The 16975-nt window shown below is 43.5% G+C and overlaps 13 non-coding genes across 13 annotated transcripts; all 13 read left to right on the top strand.

The window, feature by feature from the left end:
* The first annotated feature begins 1283 nt into the window (after positions 1–1283).
* TRNAL-CAG (transfer RNA leucine (anticodon CAG)) lies at positions 1284–1366 on the top strand. Its single transcript has one exon. It is a non-coding gene; the product is annotated as a tRNA-Leu (tRNA).
* A 1293-nt stretch (positions 1367–2659) lies between these two features.
* On the top strand, positions 2660–2742 carry TRNAL-UAG (transfer RNA leucine (anticodon UAG)). The gene has a single exon. It is a non-coding gene; the product is annotated as a tRNA-Leu (tRNA).
* A 632-nt stretch (positions 2743–3374) lies between these two features.
* Positions 3375–3457, top strand: TRNAL-CAG (transfer RNA leucine (anticodon CAG)). Its single transcript has one exon. It is a non-coding gene; the product is annotated as a tRNA-Leu (tRNA).
* A 186-nt stretch (positions 3458–3643) lies between these two features.
* TRNAL-AAG (transfer RNA leucine (anticodon AAG)) lies at positions 3644–3726 on the top strand. Its single transcript has one exon. It is a non-coding gene; the product is annotated as a tRNA-Leu (tRNA).
* A 1028-nt stretch (positions 3727–4754) lies between these two features.
* On the top strand, positions 4755–4837 carry TRNAL-UAG (transfer RNA leucine (anticodon UAG)). The gene has a single exon. It is a non-coding gene; the product is annotated as a tRNA-Leu (tRNA).
* Positions 4838–5469: 632 nt separating this feature from the next.
* On the top strand, positions 5470–5552 carry TRNAL-CAG (transfer RNA leucine (anticodon CAG)). The gene has a single exon. It is a non-coding gene; the product is annotated as a tRNA-Leu (tRNA).
* A 1273-nt stretch (positions 5553–6825) lies between these two features.
* Positions 6826–6908, top strand: TRNAL-UAG (transfer RNA leucine (anticodon UAG)). The gene has a single exon. It is a non-coding gene; the product is annotated as a tRNA-Leu (tRNA).
* A 901-nt stretch (positions 6909–7809) lies between these two features.
* On the top strand, positions 7810–7892 carry TRNAL-AAG (transfer RNA leucine (anticodon AAG)). Its single transcript has one exon. It is a non-coding gene; the product is annotated as a tRNA-Leu (tRNA).
* Positions 7893–9900: 2008 nt separating this feature from the next.
* TRNAL-AAG (transfer RNA leucine (anticodon AAG)) lies at positions 9901–9983 on the top strand. The gene has a single exon. It is a non-coding gene; the product is annotated as a tRNA-Leu (tRNA).
* A 3099-nt stretch (positions 9984–13082) lies between these two features.
* TRNAL-UAG (transfer RNA leucine (anticodon UAG)) lies at positions 13083–13165 on the top strand. The gene has a single exon. It is a non-coding gene; the product is annotated as a tRNA-Leu (tRNA).
* Positions 13166–14066: 901 nt separating this feature from the next.
* Positions 14067–14149, top strand: TRNAL-AAG (transfer RNA leucine (anticodon AAG)). Its single transcript has one exon. It is a non-coding gene; the product is annotated as a tRNA-Leu (tRNA).
* Positions 14150–15173: 1024 nt separating this feature from the next.
* TRNAL-UAG (transfer RNA leucine (anticodon UAG)) lies at positions 15174–15256 on the top strand. The gene has a single exon. It is a non-coding gene; the product is annotated as a tRNA-Leu (tRNA).
* A 901-nt stretch (positions 15257–16157) lies between these two features.
* On the top strand, positions 16158–16240 carry TRNAL-AAG (transfer RNA leucine (anticodon AAG)). The gene has a single exon. It is a non-coding gene; the product is annotated as a tRNA-Leu (tRNA).
* Positions 16241–16975: the final 735 nt, after the last annotated feature.

The raw sequence follows: 16975 nt of genomic DNA, 5'->3' as shown, positions 1-16975 counted from the left end.
GCTTTTCCCTGCTCTTGACCTCCCACCCATCCCCCAAACAACCACAAACATACCTTCTGTGCAAAGTTGGTATGCAGAATTTCACGCCTCAGCAAGTGAGGGTGAGTCCCAGGCCAGGGGCTAAAGAGCAAAAGAGTGCCTGTGCTCAGACTTTCCCTGCTAGGGATAGTTTATCTGGAACACGGCCTACTCTCTTGTATCCAGCAAGGATCTAGAAATCCTGCATGAATCTGCAAGGCACATTGGCAGCATAAATTTGCATAAACTGCCCCACCTATTGCCTTCCTACTTCCTGTGCTGTAGTTGTTTGTGTAGAGAGAGAGGTCGCAGGCAAGGAAATGTTGTGAGTCGGATACAGGACCCTAAATAGCTGGTGAGAGGTATGTGGTGTTCTAAAAGCATGAAAACTGTATACCTGTGAAATAAAGTGCTTTCGTATGTGTTCTTCTGTGTTTATTGTCCTGTGCATAAAGTTGCACCTTGTGTTTGAATGTTTAAATTATTTCAGGCTTGCATGGAGGTAGACGTTTCTGAGTAACGTTTATTCATTTCTTAAAAGCCTATACTGTCAGGATGGCCGAGAGGTCTAAGGCGCTGCGTTTAGGCCACAGTCTCCTTTGGAGGCGTGGGTTCGAATTCCACTTCTGACATGCCTTTTGGAGATTTAATCTCCTTTATCAGGTTAACATCTGATGGAAGTTGCATCTGTTGGTCTTCACTCTGGCACGTTATTCCGTTCTCCTCTTGTCAAGAGAGATGGGGTTTCTCATATATTTAGGTTCTATAACGTCTTGCTGACAAAGCGCAATCCTTACCAAATGAGCATAGGACCCATGTAAGAGGTCATCTGGAAGAGTCATGCTCTTGTATGCCCTGGCCAGACGGGCCCTGCAAATTTGGAAGAATGCCATGCATCTGGTAGACAACTGGACTCCAGCACACTTACAGCAATTTCCTCAGGGCTTTGATCAGTGGCTGCTTAAATTTGCATACTCCACCCTATGTTGTGACTTTGAGATCCCTTGTTGAAATTGCTTTAGCCAGCCAAGAGGTGGCTATTGTCTCAATTTCAAAGCAGCTTTGAGCCGTTCAAGTGGCTGGTGAATAGCACTTTCTCTTTGTTCGCCTCAAAGTTCTAAAGAGTTCTCCATAGGTCCTGCTCTGTACAGATTGTTCAAAGATCTGTTGGAAGTGCATATAATAGGATAAATAAATTGAGGGCATTCCTTTTCAGTACCTCACCTGCATGGCTGTCTGGCCTCTGGAATATGCTGGGAAAGCAAGTCAGGATGGCCGAGTGGTCTAAGGCGCTGCGTTCAGGTCGCAGTCTCCTCTGGAGGCGTGGGTTCAAATCCCATTTCTGACAGTCCTGTGTTTACCCTAATTATTTTCTTGAGAAATATGATCATTTCCCTCGCAGTGCCTTATAGGATTGTCTTCTTGGAAGAGTGCAGTGAGTTTTTTTCTTGCTCTAGCCACTATTGCCCTCATCTCTGTGCATTTTTTGGTTCCTAATATCTTTCTCACCCTTTAGATGCAAAAGCAGCATGGGGTCAGGATGGCCGAGTGGTCTAAGGCGCTGCGTTAAGGCCGCAGTCTCTCCTGGAGGCGTGGGTTCGAATCCCAGTTCTGACAAAACTTGAATTCAATTTTCTCTCTCAGTTCCTTTAGAATCTCAGCTAAAAATTGGCAATGTAAATAATATCTGAATAAGTACCAAACTTCAGTTTCAACTGCAAATGCATTTGCCCTATTCTATCTTTAACGTTAATGTAATATTCTTCTAGCACTCGTGGTGTTTTATATTTGTTTTGTGGGGTACTTTAAAAATCTTTTTTATGAAAGAAATGGGTTACATTAAGTCTTGTGATGTTTTAGGTTTCCAATAAGGAGGTTTTAAATTTTATGTCACGTCATTTTCAGATGCTTCATTCAAGAGATGTTTCCACTATAGAATGCAGAGCAAGGGCAAAAATACAAGTGATAGAGCGAGTGAGTGAGAAGGAGTGTTGTGGAAGGAGAGAATGAAACAAAGACAGAGTGAGTGAATGGCAGGGAGGCATAGAAGAGGAGTCTAGTAGTGAAGGAGACCTGCTTTTCCCTGCTCTTGACCTCCCACCCATCCCCAAACAACCACAAACATACCTTCTGTGCAAAGTTGGTATGCAGAATTTCACGCCTCAGCAAGTGAGGGTGAGTCCCAGGCCAGGGGCTAAAGAGCAAAAGAGTGCCTGTGCTCAGACTTTCCCTGCTAGGGATAGTTTATCTGGAACAAGGCCTACTCTCTTGTATCCAGCAAGGATCTAGAAATCCTGCATGAATCTGCAAGGCACATTGGTAGCATAAATTTGCATAAACTGCCCCACCTATTGCCTTCCTACTTCCTGTGCTGTAGTTGTTTGTGTAGAGAGAGAGGTCGCAGGCAAGGAAATGTTGTGAGTCGGATACAGGACCCTAAATAGCTGGTGAGAGGTATGTGGTGTTCTAAAAGCATGAAAACTGTATACCTGTGAAATAAAGTGCTTTCGTATGTGTTCTTCTGTGTTTATTGTCCTGTGCATAAAGTTGCACCTTGTGTTTGAAGGTTTAAATTATTTCAGGCTTGCATGGAGGTAGACGTTTCTGAGTAACTTTTATTCATTTCTTAAAAGCCTATACTGTCAGGATGGCCGAGAGGTCTAAGGCGCTGTGTTTAGGCCACAGTCTCCTTTGGAGGCGTGGGTTTGAATCCCACTTCTGACGTTCCTTTTGGAGATTTAATCTCCTTTATCAGGTTAACATCTGATGGAAGTTGCATCTGTTGGTCTTCACTTGGCACGTTATTCCGTTCTCCTCTTGTCAAGAGAGATGGGGTTTCTCATATATTTAGGTTCTATAATGTCTTGCTGACAAAGCGCAATCCTTACCAAATGAGCATAGGACCCATGGAAGAGGTCATCTGGAAGAGTCATGCTCTTGTATGCCCTGGCCAGACGGGCCCTGCAAATTTGGAAGAATGCCATTCATCTGGTAGACAACTGGACTCCAGCACACTTACAGCAATTTCCTCAGGGCTTTGATCAGGGGCTGCTTAAATTTGCATACTCCACCCTATGTTGTGACTTTGAGATCCCTTGTTGAAATTGCTTTAGCCAGCCAAGAGGTGGCTATTGTCTCAATTTCAAAGCAGTTTTGAGCCGTTCAAGTGGCTGGTGAATAGCACTTTCTCTTTGTTCGCCTCAAAGTTCTAAAGAGTTCTCCATAGGTCCTGCTCTGTACAGATTGTTCAAAGATCTGTTGGAAGTGCATATAATAGGATAAATAAATTGAGGGCATTCCTTTTCAGTACCTCACCTGCATGGCTGTCTGGCCTCTGGAAGATGCTGGGAAAGCAAGTCAGGATGGCCGAGTGGTCTAAGGCGCTGCGTTCAGGTCGCAGTCTCCTCTGGAGGCGTGGGTTCAAATCCCACTTCTGACAGTCCTGTGTTTACTCTAATTATTTTCTTGAGAAATATGATCATTTCCCTCGCAGTGGCTTATAGGATTGTCTTCTTGGAAGAGTGCAGTGAGTTTTTTTCTTGCTCTAGCCACTATTGCCCTCAGCTCTGTGCATTTTTTGGTTCCTAATATCTTTCTCACCCTTTAGAAGAAAAAGCAGCATGGGGTCAGGATGGCCGAGTGGTCTAAGGCGCTGCGTTAAGGCCGCAGTCTCTCCTGGAGGCGTGGGTTTGAATCCCACTTCTGACAAAACTTGAATTCCATTTTCTCTCTCAGTTCCTTTAGAATCTCAGCTAAAAATTTGCAATGAAAATAATATCTGAATAAGTACCAAACTTCAGTTTCAACTGCAAATGCATTTGCCCTATTCTATCTTTAACGTTAATGTAATATTCTTCTAGCACTCGTGGTGTTTTATATTTCTTTTGTGGGGTACTTTAAAAATCTTTTTTATGAAAGAAATGGGTTACATTAAGTCTTGTGATGTTTTAGGTTTCCAATAAGGAGGTTTTAAATTTTATGTCACGTCATTTTCAGATGCTTCATTCAAGAGATGTTTCCACTATAGAATGCAGAGCAAGGGCAAAAATACAAGTGATAGAGCGAGTGAGTGAGAGAGAAGGAGTGTTGTGGAAGGAGAGAATGAAACAAAGACAGAGTGAGTGAACGGCAGGGAGGCATAGAAGAGTAGTCTAGTAGTGAAGGAGACCTGCTTTTCCCTGCTCTTGACCTCCCACCCATCCCCAAACAACCACAAACATACCTTCTGTGCAAAGTTGGCATGCAGAATTTCACGCCTCAGCAAGTGAGGGTGAGTCCCAGGCCAGGGGCTAAAGAGCAAAAGAGTGCCTGTGCTCAGACTTTCCCTGCTAGGGATAGTTTATCTGGAACAAGGCCTACTCTCTTGTATCCAGCAAGGATCTAGAAATCCTGCATGAATCTGCAAGGCACATTGGCAGCATAAATTTGCATAAACTGCCCCACCTATTGCCTTCCTACTTCCTGTGCTGTAGTTGTTTGTGTAGAGAGAGAGGTCGCAGGCAAGGAAATGTTGTTAGTCGGATACAGGACCCTAAATAGCTGGTGAGAGGTATGTGGTGTTCTAAAAGCATGAAAACTGTATACCTGTGAAATAAAGTGCTTTCGTATGTGTTCTTCTGTGTTTATTGTCCTGTGCATAAAGTTGCACCTTGTGTTTGAAGGTTTAAATTTTTTCAGGCATGCATTGAGGTAGACGTTTCTGAGTAACTTTTATTCATTTCTTAAAAGCATATACTGTCAGGATGGCCGAGAGGTCTAAGGCGCTGTGTTTAGGCCACAGTCTCCTTTGGAGGCGTGGGTTCGAATCCCACTTCTGACATGCCTTTTGGAGATTTAATCTCCTTTATCAGGTTAACATCTGATGGAAGTTGCATCTGTTGGTCTTCACTTGGCACGTTATTCCGTTCTCCTCTTGTCAAGAGAGATGGGGTTTCTCATATATTTAGGTTCTATAACGTCTTGCTGACAAAGCGCAATCCTTACCAAATGAGCATAGGACCCATGTAAGAGGTCATCTGGAAGAGTCATGCTCTTGTATGCCCTGGCCAGACGGGCCCAGCAAATTTGGAAGAATGCCATTCATCTGGTAGACAACTGGACTCCAGCACACTTACAGCAATTTCCTCAGGGCTTTGATCAGGGGCTGCTTAAATTTGCATACACCACCCTATGTTGTGACTTTGAGATCCCTTGTTGAAATTGCTTTAGCCAGCCAAGAGGTGGCTATTGTCTCAATTTCAAAGCAGCTTTGAGCCGTTCAAGTGGCTGGTGAATAGCACTTTCTCTTTGTTCGCCTCAAAGTTCTAAAGAGTTCTCCATAGGTCCTGCTCTGTACAGATTGTTCAAAGATCTGTTGGAAGTGCATATAATAGGATAAATAAATTGAGGGCATTCCTTTTCAGTACCTCACCTGCATGGCTGTCTGGCCTCTGGAATATGCTGGGAAAGCAAGTCAGGATGGCCGAGTGGTCTAAGGCGCTGCGTTCAGGTCGCAGTCTCCTCTGGAGGCGTGGGTTCAAATCCCACTTCTGACAGTCCTGTGTTTACTCTAATTTTTTTCTTGAGAAATATGATCATTTCCCTCGCAGTGGCTTATAGGATTGTCTTCTTGGAAGAGTGCAGTGAGTTTTTTTCTTGCTCTAGCCACTATTGGCCTAAGCTCTGTGCATTTTTTGGTTCCTAATATCTTTCTCACCCTTTAGATGAAAAAGCAGCATGGGGTCAGGATGGCTGAGTGGTCTAAGACGCTGCGTTAAGGCCGCAGTCTCTCCTGGAGGCGTGGGTTCGAATCCCACTTCTGACAAAACTTGAATTCCATTTTCTCTCTCAGTTCCTTTAGAATCTCAGCTAAAAATTGGCAATGTAAATAATATCTGAATAAGTACCAAACTTCAGTTTCAACTGCAAATGCATTTGCCCTATTCTATCTTTAACGTTAATGTAATATTCTTCTAGCACTCGTGGTGTTTTATATTTCTTTTGTGGGGTACTTTAAAAATCTTTTTTATGAAAGAAATGGGTTACATTAAGTCTTGTGATGTTTTAGGTTTCCAATAAGGAGGTTTTAAATTTTATGTCACGTCATTTTCAGATGCTTCATTCAAGAGATGTTTCCACTATAGAATGCAGAGCAAGGGCAAAAATACAAGTGATAGAGCGAGTGAGTGAGAAGGAGTGTTGTGGAAGGAGAGAATGAAACAAAGACAGAGTGAGTGAACGGCAGGGAGGCATAGAAGAGTAGTCTAGTAGTGAAGGAGACCTGCTTTTCCCTGCTCTTGACCTCCCACCCATCCCCAAACAACCACAAACATACCTTCTGTGCGAAGTTGGTATGCACAATTTCACGCCTCAGCAAGTGAGGGTGAGTCCCAGGCCAGGGGCTAAAGAGCAAAAGAGTGCCTGTGCTCAGACTTTCCCTGCTAGGGATAGTTTATCTGGAACAAGGCCTACTCTCTTGTATCCAGCAAGGATCTGCAAGGTACATTGGCAGCATACATTTGCATAAACTGCCCCACCTATTGATTCCTATTTCCTGTGCTGTAGTTGTTTGTGTAGAGAGAGAGGTCGCAGGCAAGGAAATGTTGTGAGTCGGATACAGGACCCTAAATAGCTGGTGAGAGGTATGTGGTGTTCTAAAAGCATGAAAACTGTATACCTGTGAAATAAAGTGCTTTCGTATGTGTTCTTCTGTGTTTATTGTCCTGTGCATAAAGTTGCACCTTGTGTATGAAGGTTTAAATTATTTCAGGCTTGCATGGAGGTAGACGTTTCTGAGTAACTTTTATTCATTTCTTAAAAGCCTATACTGTCAGGATGGCCGAGAGGTTTATGGCGCTGTGTTTAGGCCACAGTCTCCTTTGGAGGCGTGGGTTCGAATCCCACTTCTGACATGCCTTTTGGAGATTTAATCTCCTTTATCAGGTTAACATCTGATGGAAGTTGCATCTGTTGGTCTTCACCTGGCACGTTATTCCGTTCTCCTCTTGTCAAGAGAGATGGGGTTTCTCATATATTTAGGTTCTATAACGTCTTGCTGACAAAGCGCAATCCTTACCAAATGAGCATAGGACCCATGTAAGAGGTCATCTGGAAGAGTCATGCTCTTGTATGCCCTGCCCAGACGGGCCCAGCAAATTTGGAAGAATGCCTTGCATCTGGTAGACAACTGGACTCCAGCACACTTACAGCAATTTCCTCAGGGCTTTGATCAGGGGCTGCTTAAATTTGCATACTCCACCCTATGTTGTGACTTTGAGATCCCTTGTTGAAATTGCTTTAGCCAGCCAAGAGGTGGCTATTGTCTCAATTTCAAAGCAGCTTTGAGCCGTTCAAGTGGCTGGTGAATAGCACTTTCTCTTTGTTCGCCTCAAAGTTCTAAAGAGTTCTCCATAGGTCCTGCTCTGTACAGATTGTTCAAAGATCTGTTGGAAGTGCATATAATAGGATAAATAAATTGAGGGCATTCCTTTTCAGTACCTCACCTGCATGGCTGTCTGGCCTCTGGAAGATGCTGGGAAAGCAAGTCAGGATGGCCGAGTGGTCTAAGGCGCTGCCTTCAGGTTGCAGTCTCCTCTGGAGGCGGGGGTTCAAATCCCACTTCTGACAGTCCTGTGTTTACTCTAATTTTTTTCTTGAGAAATATGATCATTTCCCTCGCAGTGGCTTATAGGATTGTCTTCTTGGAAGAGTGCAGTGAGTTTTTTTCTTGCTCTAGCCACTATTGCCCTAAGCTCTGTGCATTTTTTGGTTCCTAATATCTTTCTCACCCTTTAGATGCAAAAGCAGCATGGGGTCAGGATGGCCGAGTGGTCTAAGGCGCTGCGTTAAGGCCGCAGTCTCTCCTGGAGGCATGGGTTCAAATCCCACTTCTGACAAAACTTGAATTCCATTTTCTCTCTCAGTTCCTTTAGAATCTCAGCTAAAAATTGGCAATGTAAATAATATCTGAATAAGTACCACACTTCAGTTTCAACTGCAAATGCATTTGCCCTATTCTATCTTTAAAGTTAATGTAATATTCTTCTAGCACTCGTGGTGTTTTATATTTGTTTTGTGGGGTACTTTAAAAATCTTTTTTATGAAAGAAATGGGTTACATTAAGTCTTGTGATGTTTTAGGTTTCCAATAAGGAGGTTTTAAATTTTATGTCACGTCATTTTCAGATGCTTCATTCAAGAGATGTTTCCACTATAGAATGCAGAGCAAGGGCAAAAATACAAGTGATAGAGCGAGTGAGTGAGAAGGAGTGTTGTGGAAGGAGAGAATGAAACAAAGACAGAGTGAGTGAATGGCAGGGAGGCATAGAAGAGGAGTCTAGTAGTGAAGGAGACCTGCTTTTCCCTGCTCTTGACCTCCCACCCATCCCCAAACAACCACAAACATACCTTCTGTGCAAAGTTGGTATGCAGAATTTCACGCCTCAGCAAGTGAGGGTGAGTCCCAGGCCAGGGGCTAAAGAGCAAAAGAGTGCCTGTGCTCAGACTTTCCCTGCTAGGGATAGTTTATCTGGAACAAGGCCTACTCTCTTGTATCCAGCAAGGATCTAGAAATCCTGCATGAATCTGCAAGGCACATTGGCAGCATAAATTTGCATAAACTGCCCCACCTATTGCCTTCCTACTTCCTGTGCTGTAGTTGTTTGTGTAGAGAGAGAGGTCGCAGGCAAGGAAATGTTGTGAGTCGGATACAGGACCCTAAATAGCTGGTGAGAGGTATGTGGTGTTCTAAAAGCATGAAAACTGTATACCTGTGAAATAAAGTGCTTTCGTATGTGTTCTTCTGTGTTTATTGTCCTGTGCATAAAGTTGCACCTTGTGTTTGAAGGTTTAAATTATTTCAGGCTTGCATGGAGGTAGACGTTTCTGAGTAACTTTTATTCATTTCTTAAAAGCCTATACTGTCAGGATGGCCGAGAGGTCTAAGGTGCTGTGTTTAGGCCACAGTCTCCTTTGGAGGCGTGGGTTTGAATCCCACTTCTGACATTCCTTTTGGAGATTTAATCTCCTTTATCAGGTTAACATCTGATGGAAGTTGCATCTGTTGGTCTTCACTTGGCACGTTATTCCGTTCTCCTCTTGTCAAGAGAGATGGGGTTTCTCATATATTTAGGTTCTATAATGTCTTGCTGACAAAGCGCAATCCTTACCAAATGAGCATAGGACCCATGTAAGAGGTCATCTGGAAGAGTCATGCTCTTGTATGCCCTGGCCAGACGGGCCCTGCAAATTTGGAAGAATGCCATTCATCTGGTAGACAACTGGACTCCAGCACACTTACAGCAATTTCCTCAGGGCTTTTATCAGGGGCTGCTTAAATTTGCATACTCCACCCTATGTTGTGACTTTGAGATCCCTTGTTGAAATTGCTTTAGCCAGCCAAGAGGTGGCTATTGTCTCAATTTCAAAGCAGTTTTGAGCCGTTCAAGTGGCTGGTGAATAGCACTTTCTCTTTGTTCGCCTCAAAGTTCTAAAGAGTTCTCCATAGGTCCTGCTCTGTACAGATTGTTCAAAGATCTGTTGGAAGTGCATATAATAGGATAAATAAATTGAGGGCATTCCTTTTCAGTACCTCACCTGCATGGCTGTCTGGCCTCTGGAAGATGCTGGGAAAGCAAGTCAGGATGGCCGAGTGGTCTAAGGTGCTGCGTTCAGGTCGCAGTCTCCTCTGGAGGCGTGGGTTCAAATCCCACTTGTGACAGTCCTGTGTTTACTCTAATTATTTTCTTGAGAAATATGATCATTTCCCTCGCAGTGGCTTATAGGATTGTCTTCTTGGAAGAGTGCAGTGAGTTTTTTTCTTGCTCTAGCCACTATTGCCCTCAGCTCTGTGCATTTTTTGGTTCCTAATATCTTTCTCACCCTTTAGATGAAAAAGCAGCATGGGGTCAGGATGGCCGAGTGGTCTAAGGCGCTGCGTTAAGGCCGCAGTCTCTCCTGGAGGCGTGGGTTCGAATCCCACTTCTGACAAAACTTGAATTCCATTTTCTCTCTCAGTTCCTTTAGAATCTCAGCTAAAAATTTGCAATGAAAATAATATCTGAATAAGTACCAAACTTCAGTTTCAACTGCAAATGCATTTGCCCTATTCTATCTTTAACGTTAATGTAATATTCTTCTAGCACTCGTGGTGTTTTATATTTCTTTTGTGGGGTACTTTAAAAATCTTTTTTATGAAAGAAATGGGTTACATTAAGTCTTGTGATGTTTTAGGTTTCCAATAAGGAGGTTTTAAATTTTATGTCACGTCATTTTCAGATGCTTCATTCAAGAGATGTTTCCACTATAGAATGCAGAGCAAGGGCAAAAATACAAGTGATAGAGCGAGTGAGTGAGAGAGAAGGAGTGTTGTGGAAGGAGAGAATGAAACAAAGACAGAGTGAGTGAACGGCAGGGAGGCATAGAAGAGTAGTCTAGTAGTGAAGGAGACCTGCTTTTCCCTGCTCTTGACCTCCCACCCATCCCCAAACAACAACAAACATACCTTCTGTGCAAAGTTGGTATGCAGAATTTCACGCCTCAGCAAGTGAGGGTGAGTCCCAGGCCAGGGGCTAAAGAGCAAAAGAGTGCCTGTGCTCAGACTTTCCCTGCTAGGGATAGTTTATCTGGAACAAGGCCTACTCTCTTGTATCCAGCAAGGATCTAGAAATCCTGCATGAATCTGCAAGGCACATTGGCAGCATAAATTTGCATAAACTGCCCCACCTATTGCCTTCCTACTTCCTGTGCTGTAGTTGTTTGTGTAGAGAGAGAGGTCGCAGGCAAGGAAATGTTGTTAGTCGGATACAGGACCCTAAATAGCTGGTGAGAGGTATGTGGTGTTCTAAAAGCATGAAAACTGTATACCTGTGAAATAAAGTGCTTTCGTATGTGTTCTTCTGTGTTTATTGTCCTGTGCATAAAGTTGCACCTTGTGTTTGAAGGTTTAAATTTTTTCAGGCATGCATTGAGGTAGACGTTTCTGAGTAACTTTTATTCATTTCTTAAAAGCATATACTGTCAGGATGGCCGAGAGGTCTAAGGCGCTGTGTTTAGGCCACAGTCTCTTTTGGAGGCGTGGGTTCGAATTCCACTTCTGACATGCCTTTTGGAGATTTAATCTCCTTTATCAGGTTAACATCTGATGGAAGTTGCATCTGTTGGTCTTCACTTGGCACGTTATTCCGTTCTCCTCTTGTCAAGAGAGATGGGGTTTCTCATATATTTAGGTTCTATAACGTCTTGCTGACAAAGCGCAATCCTTACCAAATGAGCATAGGACCCATGTAAGAGGTCATCTGGAAGAGTCATGCTCTTGTATGCCCTGGCCAGACGGGCCCAGCAAATTTGGAAGAATGCCATTCATCTGGTAGACAACTGGACTCCAGCACACTTACAGCAATTTCCTCAGGGCTTTGATCAGGGGCTGCTTAAATTTGCATACTCCACCCTATGTTTTGACTTTGAGATCCCTTGTTGAAATTGCTTTAGCCAGCCAAGAGGTGGCTATTGTCTCAATTTCAAAGCAGCTTTGAGCCGTTCAAGTGGCTGGTGAATAGCACTTTCTCTTTGTTCGCCTCAAAGTTCTAAAGAGTTCTCCATAGGTCCTGCTCTGTACAGATTGTTCAAAGATCTGTTGGAAGTGCATATAATAGGATAAATAAATTGAGGGCATTCCTTTTCAGTACCTCACCTGCATGGCTGTCTGGCCTCTGGAATATGCTGGGAAAGCAAGTCAGGATGGCCGAGTGGTCTAAGGCGCTGCCTTCAGGTCGCAGTCTCCTCTGGAGGCGGGGGTTCAAATCCCACTTCTGACAGTCCTGTGTTTACTCTAATTTTTTTCTTGAGAAATATGATCATTTCCCTCGCAGTGGCTTATAGGATTGTCTTCTTGGAAGAGTGCAGTGAGTTTTTTTCTTGCTCTAGCCACTATTGGCCTAAGCTCTGTGCATTTTTTGGTTCCCAATATCTTTCTCACCCTTTAGATGAAAAAGCAGCATGGGGTCAGGATGGCTGAGTGGTCTAAGGCGCTGCGTTAAGGCCGCAGTCTCTCCTGGAGGCGTCTGTTCAAATCCCACTTCTGACAAAACTTGAATTCCATTTTCTCTCTCAGTTCCTTTAGAATCTCAGCTAAAAATTGGCAATGTAAATAATATCTGAATAAGTACCAAACTTCAGTTTCAACTGCAAATGCATTTGCCCTATTCTATCTTTAACGTTAATGTAATATTCTTCTAGCACTCGTGGTGTTTTATATTTCTTTTGTGGGGTACTTTAAAAATCTTTTTTATGAAAGAAATGGGTTACATTAAGTCTTGTGATGTTTTAGGTTTCTAATAAGGAGGTTTTAAATTTTATGTCACGTCATTTTCAGATGCTTCATTCAAGAGATGTTTCCACTATAGAATGCAGAGCAAGGGCAAAAATACAAGTGATAGAGCGAGTGAGTGAGAAGGAGTGTTGTGGAAGGAGAGAATGAAACAAAGACAGAGTGAGTGAACGGCAGGGAGGCATAGAAGAGTAGTCTAGTAGTGAAGGAGACCTGCTTTTCCCTGCTCTTGACCTCCCGCCCATCCCCAAACAACCACAAACATACCTTCTGTGCAAAGTTGGTATGCAGAATTTCACGCCTCAGCAAGTGAGGGTGAGTCCCAGGCCAGGGGCTAAAGAGCAAAAGAGTGCCTGTGCTCAGACTTTCCCTGCTAGGGATAGTTTATCTGGAACAAGGCCTACTCTCTTGTATCCAGCAAGGATCTGCAAGGTACATTGGCAGCATACATTTGCATAAACTGCCCCACCTATTGATTCCTACTTCCTGTGCTGTAGTTGTTTGTGTAGAGAGAGAGGTCGCAGGCAAGGAAATGTTGTGAGTCGGATACAGGACCCTAAATAGCTGGTGAGAGGTATGTGGTGTTCTAAAAGCATGAAAACTGTATACCTGTGAAATAAAGTGCTTTCGTATGTGTTCTTCTGTGTTTATTGTCCTGTGCATAAAGTTGCACCTTGTGTTTGAAGGTTTAAATTATTTCAGGCTTGCATGGAGGTAGACGTTTCTGAGTAACTTTTATTCATTTCTTAAAAGCCTATACTGTCAGGATGGCCGAGAGGTTTATGGCGCTGTGTTTAGGCCACAGTCTCCTTTGGAGGCGTGGGTTCGAATCCCACTTCTGACATGCCTTTTGGAGATTTAATCTCCTTTATCAGGTTAACATCTGATGGAAGTTGCATCTGTTGGTCTTCACCTGGCACGTTATTCCGTTCTCCTCTTGTCAAGAGAGATGGGGTTTCTCATATATTTAGGTTCTATAACGTCTTGCTGACAAAGCGCAATCCTTACCAAATGAGCATAGGACCCATGTAAGAGGTCATCTGGAAGAGTCATGCTCTTGTATGCCCTGCCCACACGGGCCCAGCAAATTTGGAAGAATGCCTTGCATCTGGTAGACAACTGGACTCCAGCACACTTACAGCAATTTCCTCAGGGCTTTGATCAGGGGCTGCTTAAATTTGCATACTCCACCCTATGTTGTGACTTTGAGATCCCTTGTTGAAATTGCTTTAGCCAGCCAAGAGGTGGCTATTGTCTCAATTTCAAAGCAGCTTTGAGCCGTTCAAGTGGCTGGTGAATAGCACTTTCTCTTTGTTCGCCTCAAAGTTCTAAAGAGTTCTCCATAGGTCCTGCTCTGTACAGATTGTTCAAAGATCTGTTGGAAGTGCATATAATAGGATAAATAAATTGAGGGCATTCCTTTTCAGTACCTCACCTGCATGGCTGTCTGGCCTCTGGAAGATGCTGGGAAAGCAAGTCAGGATGGCCGAGTGGTCTAAGGCGCTGCCTTCAGGTTGCAGTCTCCTCTGGAGGCGGGGGTTCAAATCCCACTTCTGACAGTCCTGTGTTTACTCTAATTTTTTTCTTGAGAAATATGATCATTTCCCTCGCAGTGGCTTATAGGATTGTCTTCTTGGAAGAGTGCAGTGAGTTTTTTTCTTGCTCTAGCCACTATTGGCCTAAGCTCTGTGCATTTTTTGGTTCCTAATATCTTTCTCACCCTTTAGATGAAAAAGCAGCATGGGGTCAGGATGGCCGAGTGGTCTAAGGCGCTGCGTTAAGGCCGCAGTCTCTACTGGAGGCGTGGGTTCGAATCCCACTTCTGACAAAACTTGAATTCCATTTTCTCTCTCAGTTCCTTTAGAATCTCAGCTAAAAATTGGCAATGTAAATAATATCTGAATAAGTACCAAACTTCAGTTTCAACTGCAAATGCATTTGCCCTATTCTATCTTTAACGTTAATGTAATATTCTTCTAGCACTCGTGGTGTTTTATATTTCTTTTGTGGGGTACTTTAAAAATCTTTTTTATGAAAGAAATGGGTTACATTAATTCTTGTGAAGTTTTAGGTTTCCAATAAGGAGGTTTTAAATTTTATGTCACGTCATTTTCAGATGCTTCATTCAAGAGATGTTTCCACTATAGAATGCAGAGCAAGGGCAAAAATACAAGTGATAGAGCGAGTGAGTGAGAAGGAGTGTTGTGGAAGGAGAGAATGAAACAAAGACAGAGTGAGTGAATGGCAGGGAGGCATAGAAGAGGAGTCTAGTAGTGAAGAAGACCTGCTTTTCCCTGCTCTTGACCTCCTACCCATCCCCAAACAACCACAAACATACCTTCTGTGCAAAGTTGGTATGCAGAATGTCACGCCTCAGCAAGTGAGGGTGAGTCCCAGGCCAGGGGCTAAAGAGCAAAAGAGTGCCTGTGCTCAGACTTTCCCTGCTAGGGATAGTTTATCTGGAACAAGGTCTACTCTCTTGTATCCAGCAAGGATCTAGAAATCCTGCATGAATCTGCAAGGCACATTGGCAGCATAAATTTGCATAAACTGCCCCACCTATTGCCTTCCTACTTCCTGTGCTGTAGTTGTTTGTGTAGAGAGAGAGGTCGCAGGCAAGGAAATTTTGTGAGTCGGATACAGGACCCTAAATAGCTGGTGAGAGGTATGTGGTGTTCTAAAAGCATGAAAACTGTATACCTGTGAAATAAAGTGCTTTCGTATGTGTTCTTCTGTGTTTATTGTCCTGTGCATAAAGTTGCACCTTGTGTTTGAAGGTTTAAATTATTTCAGGCTTGCATGGAGGTAGACGTTTCTGAGTAACTTTTATTCATTTCTTAAAAGCCTAAACTGTCAGGATGGCCGAGAGGTCTAAGGTGCTGTGTTTAGGCCACAGTCTCCTTTGGAGGCGTGGGTTCAAATCCCACTTCTGACATGCCTTTTGGAGATTTAATCTCCTTTATCAGGTTAACATCTGATGGAAGTTGCATCTGTTGGTCTTCACCTGGCACGTTATTCCGTTCTCCTCTTGTCAAGAGAGATGGGGTTTCTCATATATTTAGGTTCTATAACGTCTTGCTGATAAAGCGCAATCCTTACCAAATGAGCATAGGACCCATGTAAGAGGTCATCTGGAAGAGTCATGCTCTTGTATGCCCTGGCCAGACGGGCCCTGCAAATTTGGAAGAATGCCATTCATCTGGTAGACAACTGGACTCCAGCACACTTACAGCAATTTCCTCAGGGCTTTGATCAGGGGCTGCTTAAATTTGCATACTCCACCCTATGTTGTGACTTTGAGATCCCTTGTTGAAATTGCTTTAGCCAGCCAAGAGGTGGCTATTGTCTCAATTTCAAAGCAGCTTTGAGCCGTTCAAGTGGCTGGTGAATAGCACTTTCTCTTTGTTCGCGTCAAAGTTCTAAAGAGTTCTCCATAGGTCCTGCTCTGTACAGATTGTTCAAAGATCTGTTGGAAGTGCATATAATAGGATAAATAAATTGAGGGCATTCCTTTTCACTACCTCACCTGCATGGCTGTCTGGCCTCTGGAAGATGTTGGGAAAGGAAGTCAGGATGGCCGGGTGGTCTAATGCGCTGCGTTCAGGTCGCAGTCTCCTCTGGAGGCGTGGGTTCAAATCCCACTTCTGATAGTCCTGTGTTTACTCTACTTTTTTTCTTGAGAAATATGATCATTTCCCTCGCAGTGCCTTATAGGATTGTCTTCTTGGAAGAGTGCAGTGAGTTTTTTTCTTGCTCTAGCCACTATTGGCCTAAGCTATGTGCATTTTTTGGTTCCTCATATCTTTCTCACCCTTTAGATGAAAAAGCAGCATGGGGTCAGGATGGCCGAGTGGTCTAAGGCGCTGAGTTAAGGCCGCAGTCTCTCCTGGAGGCGTGGGTTCGAATCCCACTTCTGACAAAACTTGAATTCCATTTTCTCTCTCAGTTCCTTTAGAATCTCAGCTAAAAATTGGCAATGTAAATAATATCTGAATAAGTACCAAACTTCAGTTTCAACTGCAAATGCATTTGCCCTATTCTATCTTTAACGTTAATGTTATATTCTTCTAGCACTCGTGGTGTTTTATATTTGTTTTGTGGGGTACTTTAAAAATCTTTTTTATGAAAGAAATGGGTTACATTAAGTCTTGTGATGTTTTAGGTTTCCAATAAGGAGGTTTTAAATTTTATGTCACGTCATTTTCAGATGCTTCATTCAAGAGATGTTTCCACTATAGAATGCAGAGCAAGGGCAAAAATACAAGTGATAGAGCGAGTGAGTGAGAAGGAGTGTTGTGGAAGGAGAGAATGAAACAAAGACAGAGTGAGTGAATGGCAGGGAGGCATAGAAGAGGAGTCTAGTAGTGAAGGAGACCTGCTTTTCCCTGCTCTTGACCTCCCACCCATCCCCAAACAACCACAAACATACCTTCTGTGCAAAGTTGGTATGCAGAATTTCACGCCTCAGCAAGTGAGGGTGAGTCCCAGGCCAGGGGCTAAAGAGCAAAAGAGTGCCTGTGCTCAGACTTTCCCTGCTAGGGATAGTTTATCTGGAACAAGGCCTACTCTCTTGTATCCAGCAAGGATCTAGAAATCCTGCATGAATCTGCAAGGCACATTGGCAGCATACATTTGCATAAACTGCCCCACCTAT

This window comes from Triturus cristatus, chromosome 6 (genome assembly GCF_964204655.1).
Source record: "Triturus cristatus chromosome 6, aTriCri1.1, whole genome shotgun sequence".
Taxonomy (NCBI): Eukaryota; Metazoa; Chordata; class Amphibia; order Caudata; family Salamandridae; genus Triturus; species Triturus cristatus.
This window is presented reverse-complemented; position numbering and strand designations above follow the sequence as displayed.